This window comes from Lepidochelys kempii, chromosome 19 (genome assembly GCF_965140285.1).
Source record: "Lepidochelys kempii isolate rLepKem1 chromosome 19, rLepKem1.hap1, whole genome shotgun sequence".
In the NCBI taxonomy this organism is placed as follows: Eukaryota; Metazoa; Chordata; order Testudines; family Cheloniidae; genus Lepidochelys; species Lepidochelys kempii.
Window position 1 is genome coordinate 6,088,911 of NC_136398.1, and position 18,499 is coordinate 6,107,409.

Genomic DNA, 18,499 nt, shown 5'->3' on the forward strand with positions numbered 1-18,499 from the left:
TGATTTTATATTGCGGGAGTGCCTAGGACCGAGTCACGGACCAGGTCCCCTTTGCTAGGCGCAGAGCAAACGCAGAACACAAAGATTGCCTCTGCCCCAAAGACCGACAGCCCCAAGGACTCAGCCGAGGCCTTTCCAAAGATTTCAGTGGGAGATGTATTGGATCTTATAGGCAGCAGAGGGGACCCTGAAAGTGAAAGGGACCTGCAACAAGAAGTGCGACTCCCTGGGTGCTTGGAAAGCACCTGGCACCCTCGTCCTGGCTGTCCAAAGGTAACAGGAGGAGAACAAAGCTGTTCCCTCTGGCCCATACATACCGGCCCTCCCTACAGGGCTGCGTTTCCAAACCCCCGATTTCTCCTCCCTCCAGCACAATTTTAAAAAACCCCTTGTCATGGAGTGTGGGGGAGTCCAGGCCCTGCACCCCTCTTCCTGGGATTCACTGAGACTCTCAGCCAGCCAGTAAAACAGAAGGTTTATTGGACAACAGGAACACAGTCCAAAACAGAGCTTTTGGGTACAACCAGGACCCCTCAGTCAAGTCCTTCTGGGGGAGCAGGGAGCTTAGACCCCAGCCCTGGGGTTCCCTGCGTTCCTCCACCCAGCCCGCAACTGAAAACTAAACCCCACCAGCAGGTTCCCTTCTGCAGCCTCTGTCCACATTCCTGGGCAGAGCTGTTTCCTCCCTTCCCCTCCTGGCTCAGGTTACAGGCTCTCAGGTCTCCCATCCCCAGGGCATATTCCCAGGTCAACACTCCCCCATCCCTGCTGCGTCACTTCGTCACACCCCTGCCCGATTGTGTGACGACCACAGACGGACCTAACTACTGTTTGCTGCTGGCATCAGACCAACAATCGGAAAGAGCCTCTGTATGATGTAATTACTGCTCCTGGCCCTGGTGAACCAAATCCATCTCTAGTGTGACTCCATTGAAACCACCGGCAAACCTGGCCCGGTGTCTCGAATTCTCATAGCCTGAAGCCATGCCCAGATCTGCAACATCCCTCCTGGGGAGCATGAGTGTGCGTGCACATGGTAGGGAACAACACCTGCTGTGGGGGTTCCAGCAGGAACCGTAGGCTCTCTATGGTGCCTGGAGACAAGTGCTTGCTTCCCCTCTCTCTCTCTTTTTCATCCCTTCCTCTCTCACTCCCCCACTCCCTCTGGCTTCCCAGGCATGCTGCCACCACCCTTCCTGAGCAATGCATCCCGGCAGTGAAGCCAAGCGGTAATTAATGGCGCTGTTTTGCCAATCACTGGATCAGACTCGCTACCACTGGCAAGCACAGGGCCTTTTTATTTATTTTACTTAACGGCTGTTGGTAAAACTCCACTCCGAGCGCAAGGCCAGGAGCCGGAGCGACGAAATCCCCTCCAGGCTTAAGGACAACGCTCTGCCAGAGAACACTCCGTTCATCCCTGCCTCCCGCCCGGTGCAATTTACAGGTGGGGGGCAGGGGGTCCATCTAACCAAGAGTCCGTAGCAGGAATACAGGCTAGCAGGAACTGTATAAAGTGGCTATTCTCTTTGCTATGCAGGAGCCTGATAACCTCTCTCTTTCTGTGTCTCCAAAACACCCCTCCCTTGGTTATCTTCCCAGCCTTCTTCGTCACTACAGGAGCTCAGGCCAAGGCACTGAGGAATTGATCCAAAGCCCACAGAAGCTGATGGAAAGATTCCCGTTGACTGTAGGCCCCGGAACAGCGGAACCTGCTCGCTGCATCAGTCATTCCCAAGCTACTTCGCTAACCCTAACCCCAACCATGCCTGGAGCTGACCAACACCCAAGCTGAGCTGCAGAAGAGAAAAGAGCCCACAGCACTCCTCGGATTGGATATTTTGTAGACGGCTCCGTGGTCCACATCCCAGTTTGGTCACAGCACTGGCCAAAAGCCCCTCTGATGAACTATTCGGTGGCCTGCATGAAACAAGCTACACCCAGCTGCTCGGTCAAGTTCTGACAGGACATCAAGAAAGCAGAAGGGGACAAAGGGACAAGATGGTAAGGCTCTGGCTCTGCCCATAGCCTGCTGAGTAACCGTGGGCAAGTCACTTTGTCGCTCTGTGCCTCAGTTTCCCCACCTGTAAAATGGGCGTAATGATGGGACTGACATCCTTTGTAAAGTGCTACTGATCCGAAGCACTCTGTAAGAGGTAGGTGTTATTACTGTTAATAAGCTGACAGCTCAGATGCAGTCCTGTTCCCATTAGATGTCTGTCTGGTGGCTAATATGAAATGGGTTTGCTAGGCCTCAATCCACATTCCCCATGATGAGATGTCTGCATCAGAAAAAACACCACCACACAAGGCCAAGGGCCAAACAGGATCCGAAGGCTGCACCATCCTCCCACCCTGAATGGGGTCCCCCGCAGGGAGGAGTTGGGGAGGAAGGCCAGGGTTGCAGAAGCTCCTCACTACTTTTAGGAATTAACCCCTAAAACCATCAGTCGGGCAGAGGGGGAGAGACACCATCCAGGACTAACACCTCCCCCCGCCCCCAGCTCCTCTCTGATCATTCTCATCACCCCAAAATCGCACCATCAAGGTCATGCCTCACCAGGGGCTCGAAACCCTCATTTTCTTTGCAGGTTTCTCCTGGGGCCAGATGCCAAGGCAATGGGCACGTGCCCACTGCATACACAGGTAGATGCTGAGAATAAGCCACACAAAACCCACCCACCTTGTCAGCCCCCGGCTCATGCCCAGCTCAGGGAAACGAGCACACGCATGCATCTTAGGACAACACCCCACTGGGCCGCGAGGGGAGACAAATCACAGAGCCAGAGGTCTGCTGCCGCCAGCCTCCAGTCAAACCCGCCCAAGCCAATCACAGCTGCCCTTCTGGGACAAGGGTAGGAAAGCCAGCCAGCTAAGCCCCTGGTGGCTCGGGTATCCCCACACAGCAGGGTTACGAACCACATTCATAATCCGGGCCACACGCTCCGTCGCATCGCACGGGCTTCTGTGAGCGTGACAGCGCTGGGCGCGGAAGCCACGCTCCATGCGACCACATTGGGAGATGCTGCCTGCCAGGCTGGATTCTGGCTGCGCTTCATGTCCACCCCACTCCTCCGGATCTCTGCACCCCCCATCCCCATCGATTCCGGATGCACAGATGGCGCATTTCTGCCAAGATGTTGCTACAGTCAAGGGGGGGGAGGGTTGGTTTAAAATATTCACACACCCACCCCGAACCTTTCACCGATGGGGTTTCAGCCTCCCATGCCCTGCCACTGCTTAACTGGGCTGCACGATCCACAGGGCAGAGCATAATTAATTCCACATCCCCTTATCGGTGCAGAGTGAAATGATCTACTAAGAAGCACCAGACAGGAGTCCGAAGATGTGAGTAACAATCTGCCTTTGCCTACGGCAGCGCCCCCCTTCGGGCAGAATTCCCCCTCCCCACCCCGCGTGGAGGGGACATCCTCTCCAAGAGCAACAGCGAGGTGCACAAGTGTCCTTTCCCTGACTGCACAATTACACTGCACGTCCCAAGACATGTCAGTGACTCCAGTGAGCTCGCAGAGGGCTGGGAAGCACTGGCGCAGAGAGCATTCAAATCTGACCTAGAAAACCAAAGGGTCGCTCAGGCAAGACGTTAGTAAGCGTCCCTGCCGCAAAGCAAGCGGGAGCAGTGAGCTGTCACGGTCCTTGCCCTCTGACCACAGGCATGGTTCGGGCTGGAAGGAATACAAGCATCTGACGCTGCAACAAGTTACTGTCTTTAAACCAAACCGTGATCGATCTGCACACAGATCCAACTGCTCTCTGCTCCCAGCCGCTCCTGGAAAGAGAACTCCCTCTCCGCTACCCATCCCTGCCCCCCCTTTACACTGCTCACACAAATCCAACACACACGTATGCACGGACACGCACACTGTGAATGCACGCGTGGCAATATGCCTGCATACACACCTGACAACATGCCCATGGTGCCCAGAGAAACGGATCCAGCCTTGCAGACCCAGTGCTCACAAACCCAGGAATGCACCCCCACAACACATGCACCAGCCAGATCTAGCCAGGCACTCGCACCCTCATGCTAGTGCAAAGGGACCCAAGCACACCTGCCACATCCAATAGAAAGGCCATATGCCCATTCTACAATACACACACTCAGATACACCTACACCCTGGTGCTAGGACAGACCTGCAAAGCACACTTACACACTACAGCAGTGCAAACAGCCCCAGCAACGCACCTGCCTGCCAATGCCTACGCACCCAGTACCCTAAGTGCACGAGAGCAGAACCCACAAATCCAACCTACCGGCTTCAAAAGACACAGACCCCGCATGGCAAAGCCATTACCTGCCCACAGAGAAGGAGCTGCACGCGCTAATTCAGCCCTGGCTGGAATCGAGTGCATCTCAAGGAGCGTTTCAACCCCTACATCAGGGCTGACCTTGTCCCATCTTGCGCCAGGGCATTAAGAGCAATTCCAGCACACTTTCAGCCTCACTCCAACTCACGTCTACACACATGCAGTGGGACATGGGTACCACACACCAACGCACACCTTTCCCCCACCGCCCCCGCCGTACAAGCACGAGCATCCAGGGCACTCCCGATCCAAGCTGTGTCAAAACCCCGACCTCTCTTATTCTGGCTGACGTGCCACGGATTGTTCATCTGGATCGGGAGCCTTGACACCCACACACCCCCACACCCCACACCCACACTCCCATGTGTCTTGCTTTCAAAACAGAAATGCATCCGATTGATACGTGTAACGAGAGCCCTTCCAGATGGGCAAGTCTGGGCAGCAAGAAAAAAAATAAATACCCACGCAGAGCTGAGGGTGCCATCTCTCGGGGCGCCCCTAGCAGGAGCCAGAGAACCCTTTTCGCAAGAAAATTCGCCCAACGCCTTTTCACGGTAGGTTTATTTTTTTGGCTGTAGAGAATTGAGAGTCGATTTAACGGACAGAGCCTGGGAAGCTCAGGAGTCCCTCTCTCTTTCCCATCTTCTTGAAAGTCGGCCCCCGATCGGAAACCTAAAACCCCCCACGTGCAAAGAGATGGTCAAGCATCCCCCCAGCTTCCTCGGAGGAGGAGGAGGAGGCCGGTGTGTCGCTTCCAGCCAACTCCACTCCTGTGGCCGCTCAATCCAATTCAAACTTCCCCACCTCACTAGGCAGCCATCGGCCCCCCGTGGAAAGGGGGGGAGGGGGGGAGGATACTGTCGCTGAGCCCCATAAGCAAGAATCCTGCCTGGTCTCCCGGCCCCACCGGCGTTTCCAACCTTCGCTGAAGGAAATCACAGCCCGGCCGAACACGCAGACTATGAAGATGCGTCCACAAAATGCCACCCCGGGGCAGGTCTCCGCGTGCTTCGCCACGCCGATTCCCCTCCCGCTGCGTTTGCACGAAGAGATCGATCCCCCCCCTCCCCCCACAAGTCATTACAAATAAAAAGCAGTCTTGTGTTTTCGCATTGCATGAAACCCGGGGCGGGGGGCAGGGGCAGGGGAAGGCGGCTTGCTGCTGCAAAGCGGACGGGGAAGCAAAGACCTGAGCACGGATGCATCACTCCGGTCCGCGGGAAACGCAGCAGAGACAGCGAGGAAGAAGACCCGAGCCAGTTGCAAGCTTCGCCTTCCCAGACAAGCGGCGGGGGGGGAGAGGGGGGGCACACCAGGGGAGCATTTATTACCCGCAGCCCCCTCCTCTAAACCGATCGGCCCGCCCTGCCACGAAGCAGAGCTGCGAACGGCCCCCGCTCAAGGGAGCCCACTGGCCACGCTGCAGTTTGGTGTTTGTAACCGGCACAGGACCCATCAACCCAACTCGGTCCAGGGCGCGGGGGGCTTTTGGAAGTAAACTCGGGGCGCCCGCTCTCTGCATCCCAGCGAGTCCTTCCACCCCCCCCCCCGCGCCCGGGGAAGAGCTGGAGAGGAGCCGGAGGGGGGGGGGTTAATTCCGCAATAAATTACAGCAGCCTCTAATTGCCATCATTTTCCCAGTTGAGTAGTAGGCGTGATGGCGGACGCCCGCTGTCTGGGGGGTGGGGTTTTTTTGGGGGGGGGGGAAGAGGCGCACAGTTTGGTGGCATGCCACCGAGCATTAACTCTTCGCTGCCCGCTGCCCCGCTTTCTGGGGGCCCCGCTCACCTGGTCTCTGCTAGCAGTAGTTTAAGCCCTTGCAAGACGAGGGGCCCGAGCCGCTGAAGTTTGCCATCCCTGAGAGCCAGCCTGTGCCTGCAAAACGGGGGCGGGGGGGAGGGAAGGGGGGAGGGAGAAGGTCCCTGTTTAGGAGGGCTCCGTGCGCTGCAGCTGCTCGCTCCGATCTTCACCCCCCCCCCCGCAGTGTGAAATGAGGGGGGGGCCGCAATTAGCAAAAACAAAACAGCAAACCCCTTCTCCGGACAGGGGTCCCCCTTCTTCTCCGGACAGGGGGGTCCCCCCCCCTCCTCGCCGCAACTACTGCCCGCGCGTCCCCGCCTCCCCGGGGGCTCCCCGCGGCAGGAGGCGGCGCCCGCAGCCGGCGCCCAGAGCCCGCCCGCGGCGGGGTTGCATCCTCAGGGGCGGGCAGAGGCTCCGGGTCCCGGCCCGGCTGCGCCCCTGGCCCCGGCTCCCTGCGGCAGGGCTGGGTCGGCGCGCGGGCACGGGCGGCCTCGGCAGCTCGCGCCGGGCCCGGGGCTGGGGAGCTTGCGCGGAACAGAAGAAAAAAAAGCCGGGCGGGGGGGTGGGGGGGGGGCGAGTCCCAGGCTTTAAGGAGGCCCCGGGCAGCTCACGGCAGAGCCGCGGGGGCGAGGCTGGGCGCAGCGGGGAGATGCCTGCGCCTGGCTGGGGGCCGCTTGGCTCGCTCCGCTCCTCCCCTTCCCCTGCTCCCTGCCCGGCCGAGGGAGCAGCGGGATTTAAGGTGACCCGGGCATGTTGGCTGCAGGGGGGGGGGTCCTTTCCCCATCCCTCCCCAGCCTGGTCCCTGACAGGTTCTGCCCCTAGCTGGGAGGGGGGGTCACGGGCGCCGCCGTGTTGCGGGAGCCGCGGGGGTGCGCCCAGGGGTGTGGGCATAGCCAGAGGTGCGCCGCGCACAGGTGGGCACGGAGCTGCGCCTGACGGGGGGGAGAGGTTTGTGGGGCACGGGTGTGTTGTGGGGGGGGGGCACGGTGGTAGCGTGTGCACACCTCGGTGTGTCTAGGCATGAGCCTTTGCGTGGCCAGGTGTGTTGGTGAAGACGTGCTGGGGGCGGAGGGGGGGACGGGGGGGGTGTAAGTGTGTTGACTGCCCAGATCAACACAGGCAGGTTGTGTATGGGCACGGGGGGGGCTGGAGCCTGTGTCGATACGCAAGTAGAGAGCACGCAGGACACACGTGCCCCTAGTGTGGTTTTTTTTGAGGGGGGGGGGCTGTGGGGCACAGATGTGTTGACGTGAGCTGCGTACCCTTGAGCAGATGTGAAATGTGCAGCGTGGGTGTCCTGAGAGCTCAGACGGGCACACCGGTGTTGTATCACGGGTGTAGGTGTGCACGGGTGACATGTGTGCCCAGATTGGGTGTGTCCATGCCTGGAGATGTGTGCCCGTGTGCCGAACATCTCCACGTGCATCCGGGTGAGGTCTAGGTGCACATTTGTGTTGTGCGACCTTTCCAAATGCAATCGCCCGACAAAGACACGGCCCGGCAGCAGGGGTGCTGACAAGGGTCACAGAGTTCTGGCTGCCTGGAACGAGCCTGGACTCGGGCGGCCTGTTTCTATGAGGGTGCCAGAAAGTGTTCCCGGGCCAGTCAGCACAGAGCGACAGAGATCACATTGCAACCAGGCCCAAGAGCCTCCCCGCATCTCCCATAAGCATCAACAGCGTCACAGGGGAGCAGCCTGGCTTTAAACTAGACTGATTCCCATTCCTTAGCCCCAGCCAGATCCCCATCATCTCCAGGGACTTCTTCAGCTGGCAGCTTCTCAGCCCTCCCTCTCCTCTGCCGGGGTTGCTACCCAGCCGATGCTCTTCGAACCCCGTTGATTGTTTGCGGCGCAGAAGCAGGGTGGTTTTGCTGTGTGGGCAATTCTCCACCAGGGGATTGGAACAGTTTTCATTTGTGACGTCGGCCCAACAGCAAGGGGTCACTCAGATGGCCGGGGCAGGGGAAACGCTCAATAATTTCACAGGCAGGGGGAGGATGCACAATAAAACCGCATTTCCTTTGTAGTACATCACACCCCCTGCACCTATATTAAGGCATGGTGTACAGAAACAGCTGGGATTTCTGGGCACTGCTGCCCTCTACTGGAGAATATCCAAACTGATCAATAGTATCATGGTCCCTGTACTGTTTACGGTTAATGGAAAGTCAACTGACAAGAGACAGGCTGGGTCAGTGGTTAGAGTGCTAGCCAGGGACTACGATTCTTTTCTTCTTCCACCAGCTTCCTGTGTGATCTTGAGCTAGTCAGGCCCTGAGCCCCGGCTCCCCATGGGGATAACTCTACTTCTCCATTTCACAAGGTGCAATCAACCTGCATTAAAGATTTGAATCCACATTGGTGGGTTTCTCTAACAACATTTTGACAGGGAGAGGTTCTTGGCCTATTGTCCAAACTCCCACCCAGAGCCCCAGAGGACAGGCTGCATCTGGTTCCCCCCACACACCCCCGGACCTGTCCAGGTTGGGTAGCCCTACTCAGAGTTCAGTCTTTCTCAACATCTGCACAATGTGCCCAGTCGTTCGATGGCGTCAGCATCAGCCAGGTGAAGAGCCTGGAGCCCGCCGTAGAAATAAGTCAGCGGGCACTCAGCAGGGATATGTGACAGTCTGGCATTGACCGCAGCTGCATTGTGGGTCGTTCGAAAAACCCCATTTAAAGAGATTGGCTGCACAGCTGTCCTGCCCTGTTCAGAGATGACGCCAGGTGCCTTGGCAGATCAGAAGCTGGTGGACGGATGGTAGGGTCAGTGACGAGAGTGTGATTAACGATTGTCGTCGCTGGCCAGTCATTGCGCTAAGCACATTCCCCCGTCATGCCCTGTGATGGCATAAAGGGCGTCTAGAAGACAGGCGAGCCGGCGGGTGGTTGAAGAGGTCTGCGTACAAAGGCCAGGTCACTATTCTCGCAGATCCTGGTCAGCAGCATGACAGAGCTCAGGATCGCAAGGGGACACAAGCCTGACAAAGGTGCAAGCCGCAGGGAAGGAACAGTTGTGGGGTGTTCAAGCCCTGGGAGGCAGCTAACTATGATGAACAGAATGGGGGGAGGAGGGTTATCCTTCCCTTTGCATTGATGAGAAAGTCATTAGGATGGGAAATACCCCATAACAAATAGTCCCAAATACAGTTAATTGCAATTAATATGATTGTAAGAGGGAATATCCCAGAAGAAATACGCTCTCACTCAGATAATTGCAGCTTGCCTTCACCATTAATAATCCCTCAGTCAAGGTACAAGGGTCTTTGTTCATTTGATGCACTTTCTGTACTGAAAAAACACCACCCATCCAAAAGCAAGTGTCGTGAAACCACAGCAGACAATGCCTGTGATTGAACAGTGTCGTCTGTGTGTGCTGGGAGCTGACGGCCCGGCCTGGTGGATTGGCATTCGTGTCCCTGTTCCACGCTCACGTTCACCCCCTTAGCACCCTGCGTGATCTCACGGCCTGGTCCTACGAAGGGCAGAGCACCCTCACCTCTTACTGACTGTGGTGCAAGGCCAGGGTGCTCAGCTCCATTCAGGATCAGGCCCTCACGCCATGTATTCCTGGAGGGAAGTCCTGAGCCTTTGGGCAGCAGGATAGCACAAAGCCTTCGCTTTTGCCTCTGGCACAATGCCCCGCGTGTACATAGAAATACAGCACAAGAAGAGACCAGGGACCAAATTCCCTGTTGGTGCAAACTGGCACATGGAAGTCAATGGACCTGGTCCAGCTTGCACCAGCAAAGAATTGGGTTCCAGATCTCAGGCTCCTCCCTTCAGTTCTGAAACACAGAGGCTAATTCCTGCCTCCTGGCACTACCCCGCCCCATCCCCCCCAGCCAGGCAGAGGAAGGGATCTGTGGCTTTTGGAGCAGGAATGGCCCAGCAGTATCCTCACTATTGCCAGGAGAACGGGGTGCTTGCTCCAGAGCCACAGCTTGGTTCCGGAACCATTGCAAACCCCTTTCCTAGGACCAGCCCTGGAGGGAATTCCACACTGCTGGCAGGTCAACTGCAGAGCCCCATATCCTCTCCTCCTCCAGAGCAAGGGAAGCACAGGCCCCAGGGAAATCACCCCCACCACCTCCTCCTGGCCTCTCTGCCTATAGCCTGACTGGAGTGACTGCTTGATGGGGACACTGCGGAGTGCGGCCTGAGACCCCACAAACTCATTTCCTAGGAGCCACTGGTCACGCAGCTCGTTAGACGGCAACGGCTTTCAATGGCTAGGACCTGCCAGGCTGCATCGGATGCGTGAGCCCACCTTGCTCAGTGTCTTGCCTTCGACTTTGAGCAGCACCAGGAAATTCCCCGGGAAGGAATATCCCCTGCCTGGAGGGAAAGCTTCTCTCACCCTCTGGGCTCCATCCTGACAAAGCCGTGGCTTGGGTTCCCACCTGTGACCTCGAGAGGAAAGGCTCAGTGACCTCCTCCCAGACCCCGTCAACTCATCCATTCCCCTCCCCTCCAAAAATTAAAGTTCTCAGCAGCATATGATGAACAAATTAATGCAAATTGTAAGGTACCATACAGCCAGTGTAACCAGTGTGGCACAAAGGGCATAATTAAAGCAGCTGCAGAGATTATGAAAGTTGTAACACTGGGGCTTTGTGGGACTAATGGAAATTAGACCTGTCCATTAAGGCAGTAATAACTAGCCAGGTTTACATGGGTCTCCTCGGTGCCTGGGCATTTATTATTTATTTTATTGTTTATTCATTGCACTCGTTCCTAAAGCACCCATCACCGTCTGACGCGAGCTCTCCGAGCTGAAACAGACCGACGCAAACTTGAGATGTAGCAGCTTCCCCTTGATGCTGCTGGTTTGAGGGGCTTTTTGCCCCCAGCCCGCTTTGTTCCCCCATCACCACCCAAATTCCATGCAATACTCTGCTATTAACACATGCTGCTTACTTGCCATCCAGGCTCACTCAGACAGAAGGAGAGGGCCAGGATTTTCAGCACCAGAGCTGGTCGGAATTTTTTGGACATCAGAAAATGCTGATTTGTTGAAACCCAGCCTCGTCACGGGAACGTTCTAGATTCAACCCCACTTCTGTGGAGAAGGCTTCGCAGGTCCAGGATGGAATTTCTGATTAAAACCAGAGAGAGACCAATCAACAGCCCAGCGGTCACTACACTCGCCTGGCACGTTGGATAGCCAAGTTCAAGTTGCTGTTCTGAATCATACAAAGCAGGGACTTGGACCTGGGTTTCTAACTTAGCAGGTGAGCGTCCGGCCCGCTGGGCTATTGGTTATTCTGGGGCTGGAATCTCTCTGGTTTTTCCTGACAGCTTTCAGAATATATTGGTTTCCTCCCTGTGCAAACCAGTTTTTTTCAAAATCTGAGAAATTTCCAAGGGATTGGAACCCCATTTCTCCCCCTCTTCCCCCCACAACTCTGTTCAGCACCCAGGAAAGGGCAAGGGTTTCCAAAGAGCTTGGCACACTGGATACCAAGTTCTTTTTGAAAATCCAAACCTTGTTTAGCTGCCTGCCTCCGTGGAAGCTGAGCTGATGGAAATCCGGGCTTGTTGGCCTAGATCCACAAAAGTAGGTAGGCTCCTAACTTCCATTGATGACCTACCTTTGCGGATCTGGGACTCAACCCCCTTTTAGACACTGCAATAAGCAGCCAGATTTTCAGAAGAGCTTAGCACCTAACAAAATGGGGTCTCGATCTCCGATAGGACGTCTCTGGGCTCTACTGCAGGTCACGTAACGATAAAGGAGCAGGCCCCAAGAATCTCTCCACCTGCTAATAATTGCAACCTCCCCTTCGAATCTCTTTTCATAAACTTTGCTCCGAAGAGCAGGGGCAAAGAAGCAAAAGCAGCAATAAAAGGGAGATTTGGTTTGCAAGATTATCTGTTTTAATGGAAAAAGGTAATAAGGACCCAATGAAGGTGTCTGTGTGAGGCACCTTAAAGAAATTTACGATGCCTGGTCACTACCACTGCCCGGCCTGTTGGTGCATACAAATTGGTGCATCTCCTCCATGCAGCGCTCTACACTATGGGCCACCAGTCAGCTGAAAGGCGATTTAAGGCTTTGTTTTTCCAGGGAGGGGGGAAATATGAAGGGAAACAAAGGAGTTTAAGTGCAGCGTGCACATTAAACAGAGGAGCAGTAATATGAAAATGCCCTAGAATAAATTTCAATGTATGGGTTTGTCAAGGATCAAGGAACACTGCTGCGGTTCTCAATCCAACAGCAGTATCCCCAGTGGTTCCAGAATAACATAAATACCATCATTTAAGCCAGGAAAGTACATTTCAGCAGGGGGTTTTTTATTTCCTTTCCAAGTGCCGCACGGTCTGAAGAACTGGCCGCCAGTGACGGTGCCGCCCTCTGTGCTGAAGGGGAAAGAAACAAACAGAGCAAGAACAGGGCTGAAGGGAATTATTCATGCCTCCGGGCCAAATCCTCTGCTGGTGGAAATCAGCAACCTCTGCTGAAGCCAGCGCTTCTCCCTGGCATTAAACTCAGAGCTCTGCCGATTTACATCGGTGGGGAGACTGGACCTCTCCGTTTAAGTTGTAGGCCTGCTTAGCTAGGATAAAATATCAACCATGACATACATTTCTACAGCACCTTTCACCCCAGCACTTCCCAAGTGGTTTGCCTCACTCAAGGGGTCAGCTTGCTGAGCGCGTGGCTGGCTATGATAAGAATAATAACGCACATAGCAATAACAGCATGTGTGTTGCAGGCCCTACAGCATGGAGAATCTAAAGTGTTTGGAAAATTTTTGAACAAATAGACACACAAATGTACAGAGGAGTCCCGTAACCCACTACTGGAGTGCATCCTCCTCTGGCATGAAGGCGGGCAGCTGATTTGTTTTTTCCAGTTCCAGTGCCAATTCAGTAAAGCACATGCTTAAGGTCCATTGATGTCAATGGGACTTAAACACATGCTTAAAATTAAGCATGCGGTTTAGTTCTTCCCTGAAGTGTGGCCTAAGAGCACACGGCAATGCTACAAGAGAATACGGTATGCAAATGAATCTGCATATAGAGACACGGTGCAATTACTCCAATTGCAAGAAGTCCTGGACCCCAGGCTTGCACTCCTGCTCTTGCAAACAGGGCCTCCAGTCTCCTGAATTATTTCCCGTGGACAGGACTTGTTTTACGTCTCATCGGAAAGGCTGCCCCTCCCACATTACAGCCTCTCACCTTGCGTCTTCCCTCCTCCCCCCCGAATCGTTTGTTCCACCCCGACTCAGAGGGGAGGGCGCCTTCTCCTGAATCACCACAGCTGCTCGCCTCTCCTGACCAATTTCACACGGTCTCAACAGGGCAGTGCCGGGAAACTGGCACTTCAGATCTTAAATGAAGATCTGGGACCGTGAAACGGGCTAATGCAGATGGACACGGGGGCAGTTACGCTACAGTCTGCGTCGTGCCTTACTGGGCTGGAACGGGCTCAAGTGACAGAGCTATCGGTAGCAAATTCCCTCTAGCATTGCCGAGGCTTCCTCAGTGCCAGAGAGATTGCAGCTAACCGGGGCGACACAGTGACAGGCCACAGAGATGACTAACATGCTGGCAATTCTTAGCAAGCAGGGGAGATTAAAAGAATGAGATATCTATAGCGTGGCCAAAGGATGGCTTGGCAGGGGAAGAGCATTTGACGGGTGCAAACAGGATGGAGGGGATTTTTTTTCCCCAGGTGTTCCCAGTGAGGATGAGCCATTCGGGGGGGGGGGGGGGGGGGGGGAGGGGGGAGAGAATTAGGCTAGAAGTTCAGGATCAGGCCCTTAGTAAGACCCAGCAGCATCCCCTTCTTGATCTGTTTGTTACTTTATGGGCCCAATGCTGGTGCCACTGAAGGCCTCGGAAAAGGCACAGGGCGGCAACCCTGGGCATGTCTGTTACTCATCCTCACTCTCGCAGTGGGTCCGGCCTTTTCCATACCAGGACCCCTCTCCCACCAGCCAGGACACCCCCCAAAATCCCATTTAGCAATACAGGCAGGGTAGGGGGGGTCCCAACTCCCCCAGTCCTTGTTTGCAACCCCAGGGTTCATGACTCCTGATTAAGAATCCCTGCAGACTTCAGTGGAAGCTGGATTTCACCCCTAGTGCCTCGGTGTCTGGCAATGGATCATTTTGCCGCCACAACAATTCCTCCCCCGAGCAACGCTGAGCCCGCTCCCCAGTATACAGGGCCCCATCTTTCCAAACCCAAGTGGCTTGTCTATCAAAGCGAGAACGTTTCTTCAAGCTCGAGGGAAAAGGAACTATTTCGCCTAACGGATAGTGGGGGGTGGGACACAGCAGAGACACCAGGTGTGAACACGGAGGGAGTTTATCAAAAGTGACAGAAGCCTTATTCAAGCATGGGGCAGAGCTGCCGCTATTAAAGGCAATCGGGGGGGCAGTGCAGGCTAACAAATACCTACTGTGCTGTCCAGGAAGGTGCAGATAATAGCTAGAGGGGGAGGACGGTCTACTGGTTCGGGCACTGGCCAGAGACCTGGGTTCAATTCCCTGCTGTGCAACAGGTGCCCTGTCTGGCCTTGAATAGATCATGTCATCCCACTGTGCCTCAGTTTCCCCATTTGGAAAGTGGAGTTAATGGCACTGTTCTCCCTCCCAAGAGCCTGCAGTGCTAAGGTCCCAGGGCCATGTAAATAGCTATGATCGCTGGCAGCGGGAAGGGGGGGGCGCCGTGCTCTCGGCTGGGTGTGGGTAGATTGTTATCCCAAGGGGCGCCCAGCTTCACCCATCACCTTTGCTCCCGCTTGTCACGGTTCATTTGCCTCAATTGCCTGGAGCCATCAGGTTGCAGCTCCGGCAGGGCGTGCATGGAAATCCGCTGCCGCTGGATTATCCGGCCCGCCGTTAGGGCAGCGGGGACAGCACTCCATCCCTGGCACGCTCTCTGCAGATGCTGACTCACTGCAAGTGGCTAATGGGAGCAAACAGAAACGGATCCCCCCTCTTCACTGCGACGCTCCTGGCATCTGCGTGAGTTCAGCACAGGCGCCTGGCAGCAGTCTACCTTAGAGCTTCTCCCTGGGACGAAGGACTTAATTAAAGAGGAAGCTACAACAGACGGGCTTTATAACACCCAAGAGCCAGGCGCTTTATTCCATGGGTCCCAATACGCTCGCTGCACAGTGCATAGGCTGCTACAACCTAGTTAGACCCCAGACAGCGCGCGCCGTTCAAGGGTTTAAGAACATCTCCCTGTCTTGGGTTGCGTGCTGTGGTAGCCATCTTTTAATCGTGTGTTTAGCTGTGCCGCTCTGGTTCCCTCTGTGAAGCTCGGGGGCTTGTCTCTTTTCCACCCGCTGAAGTTGGTCCAATCCAACACGTTACCTCACTTGCCTTCTCTCTCTCATATCGCCATCTCTCATCTGAGGATCATGGACTATTTTACCAACCTCAGCTTCGCCACAGCACCCCCAGGGAGCAGGATGGTGTTATCACCCCATTTTACAGGCAGGAAAACCGAAGCATGGAGAGAGGAGTGACTCCCCAAAGCCCTGCACAACAAGTCAGTGGCAGAGGGAACCCAGGAGTCCTGATACCCATTTCTCTACTCTAACACCCTAGCAACCACCTCCCTTTTTATTCTCCCCCAAAGCCTTTTCTCATTCCCCTGCTTCTCTCTCTTCATCTTGTCCCTGAGCCCACAACACACCTATTTCCAGCGGTCCAAAATGCAACAACAGGCCAAGAGCTCCTAGCCTCTAAGGGAAGAAATCCAACCTCGCATCTGGACATCTGAGCCTTCCTCTCGCCCGTGCTATGAACGAATCGTTCAAATAAAGAACACGCCTGCAATACAAGCCACTGCTCCAGAGCCGGAAATGTTGCATAAATATTCATCTCAATTAATATACATGAAGGCTGGAGCAAGCGCCACTTAAGCCTTCGGTGGGAAGTGTTATCTTTTCAGCTCTGAAGCTGTACATTTAAGACAGAAATCCAACAGATTTTCAAAGCAATAAACCAAAGCTTTAGCTGCTCTAATGTTTGGGGGGAGCAGCCTTTCCCATTCCCCACCACCCCAGAGCTCATCACTGAGGGAAGGTGCACCTTCAAGCCTCCAACTAAAGGGATTTCTTTCAGAGAAACCTTCCTGTGACCATTTTCCAGGGACACCAAAACCCAGATTCTCTCCAGCTCTGTTCCAGGCAGCGTCGAACCGGGACGGGCCCGCTTTGGCTGCCAGCTGGGACAGAGAGTCGCAATACAATCCACAGAGCCGGTTTGCTCAATCGCAAGGTTGCCCAGTGATTTCCTTAGGAAACCCCCTTGTTGTCAGCGTGGGGGTGTATCTCCAGCTAGTGGCTGGATCACAGGATGCGTCTATGGGCCTGATTCTCTTTGGCCCAGCGCCTCATCGTCATTCCCACCTGGGCAAAGCGGGCATAAAACACTACCTGCTCACCAAGCAGGGGTGTAAATCTAGACTGCATACGTGTGCCGTGTACTAACTGGCCACCTGGGCCTTGCTACCACGCACTAAAACCTCCTTCGCATACCTTGACCTACTCCCGTCAAATCAGGCAAGAGTCAATTCTTTCTTTCCAAGGCAGACAACGTCAGTGTGAGTCTCCGAGGTGAGCCCTGTGACCCTGTGTATCTAGGCATCCTTGGGGCCCTCGCTGATTTAGTATCCAAACATCTCATTGCTCATCGGCCCTGCTGTAGCTATGCCATAACCTTGCAGTGTAGACGCAGTTAAAAGAGGGTTTTCCATCGATGCAGGAACCCCACCTCCCCAAGCAACGGTAGCTACATTGACACAAGCATTCTTCTGCGGACATAATTGTGTCTACACTGGGGTTTAAGTTGGCATAGCTCCAGTGGTCAGAGGTGTGGGTTTTTCATACCCCTGACGGATGCAGCTTTGTCAACCTACTTTTTAAGTATAGACCAGGCCCAAGGGAAATTAATCCAAATTAAATACAGGTATGAATTCAAAGTGGATTAGTGAAACTGCATTAAACCCCTGTGTGGAGTATCTCATGCAGATTGAAGTGCCCTTAATTTAGTTTATCGTCTTACTTTATTTCCAAATTCTGAATAAGTGTCCACACAGGGGTTTAATGTGGTTTCACTAATCCACTTAAGTTCATTTGAATTAATTTTCCTGAGTGCCCCCATGTAAACAAGCCCAGAGGGACTTACCCAATGAGATAAGTGGCAGAGCTCAGAACTGAAATCAGGTCTCTGACATTAACACCCTTGCTGGGTACTTCCTTTGCAGTGCGTTGGTAGCCCAGAGGTGGCACATCTGGCTCTGGGATCCCCTGCCTGGAGTGGGCCCCGAGCTGCGTCTCTGCTCGTATGGAAATGCCACGTCCGTTAGGGTTTAGAATTCAGGAGTCAGTGGGATCATGCAGGATGTGAGTCAAAGCGCAGTCTCACCCATGGGCTTTAACATGGTAGCTAGTTGAGGGGAGGGAGGTGTGAAAAGCCCAGGCCTGACGCAGAAATGCACCCCTGCAGCACGGCAGCAGTGTCACTCAGCCAGCAACCAAAATCCCAAACAAAAACACTTGACATTTCAACATCCCTCGCAGCCCCCTTTGATAAACGGAGAACCGAACTAGCAACTTAACGGGGGGACCATCGCTGGGGAATCTAACAGCTCGGAGGTGCCATTAGCTCTGCAAGGGGCTGCCTGTGCCCTGCGATGCAGCGCTCGGGAAAAGGAAGGAGTCCCTGTTCGTAGAACCCTCCCCGGTCTCACGCCAGCCAACCGCCCAGCCCCGGGCCGGAGCACTCCCTGCCTCTTGCCTGGCTGCGTCATTCACGCCTGTGCAAAGTGGCTGTAAACGGCGTGCGTGCAGAGCTGTGACGGGGGAGCATTTCACACCCACGCTGCACAGGCTTGACCGCCGCACACGCACATCCCCAGTGCCCGGCGGGGAGAGCTGCCGGCTCCTTGGCCCCAGAAAACCTGCCTGGAGGCACTTTGGCCTTCAGCGTAAACTGCATGGCTGGCCTTTCACCTCTCCCCTGCCACCTCATCTGGCACAGGCCTCCTTGATGCCCTTTCCCTGGAACTGCCAGCCAGAATGGCTTCCTCTGCTCCCTGCAAGCTCCCCTCCCCCTCCTCTTATTTACCTCTAATTGCATTACAGGATCAAAGAGCCTGGAGTGGAGGAGACAGAGGCGTATAGAGAGAGCTGGTCCCCCAGGAGGAGCAGAGTGGGGACAGCAGATATAAAAGCGGCACTCCACTCGATTGTGATTGTCGTCAAAGGCTGTTTCAGCTCCAGAGAGCACTTCTTGGAAAGACACTACAAGAACCAAAGTCCTTTTAGGCTGTAACAGCCCCCGGAGAGGGAGGCGTGTGGAAGCTTGGATTTGGTTTTCATCTAGCACTCTCTG

General features: G+C 55.0%; 1 protein-coding gene across 7 annotated transcripts in view; it reads right to left on the reverse strand.

The window, feature by feature from the left end:
• The window catches only part of ADGRB2 (adhesion G protein-coupled receptor B2), a 101,586-nt gene extending 94,963 nt beyond the window's left edge, over positions 1 to 6,623 (reverse strand). For 3 of the 7 annotated variants that reach the window (XM_073317504.2, XM_073317499.2, XM_073317500.2), the window contains exon 1: positions 6,119 to 6,623. The gene's annotated coding sequence lies outside the window, so the exon portion shown is untranslated. Of the gene's footprint in view, positions 1 to 4,317; positions 4,398 to 5,250; positions 5,271 to 6,118 lie in introns of those variants that run through there. The other 4 variants (XM_073317505.2, XM_073317506.2, XM_073317502.1 and 1 more) reach the window with 4 other exon arrangements.
• Between the last annotated feature and the right edge of the window lie 11,876 nt (positions 6,624 to 18,499).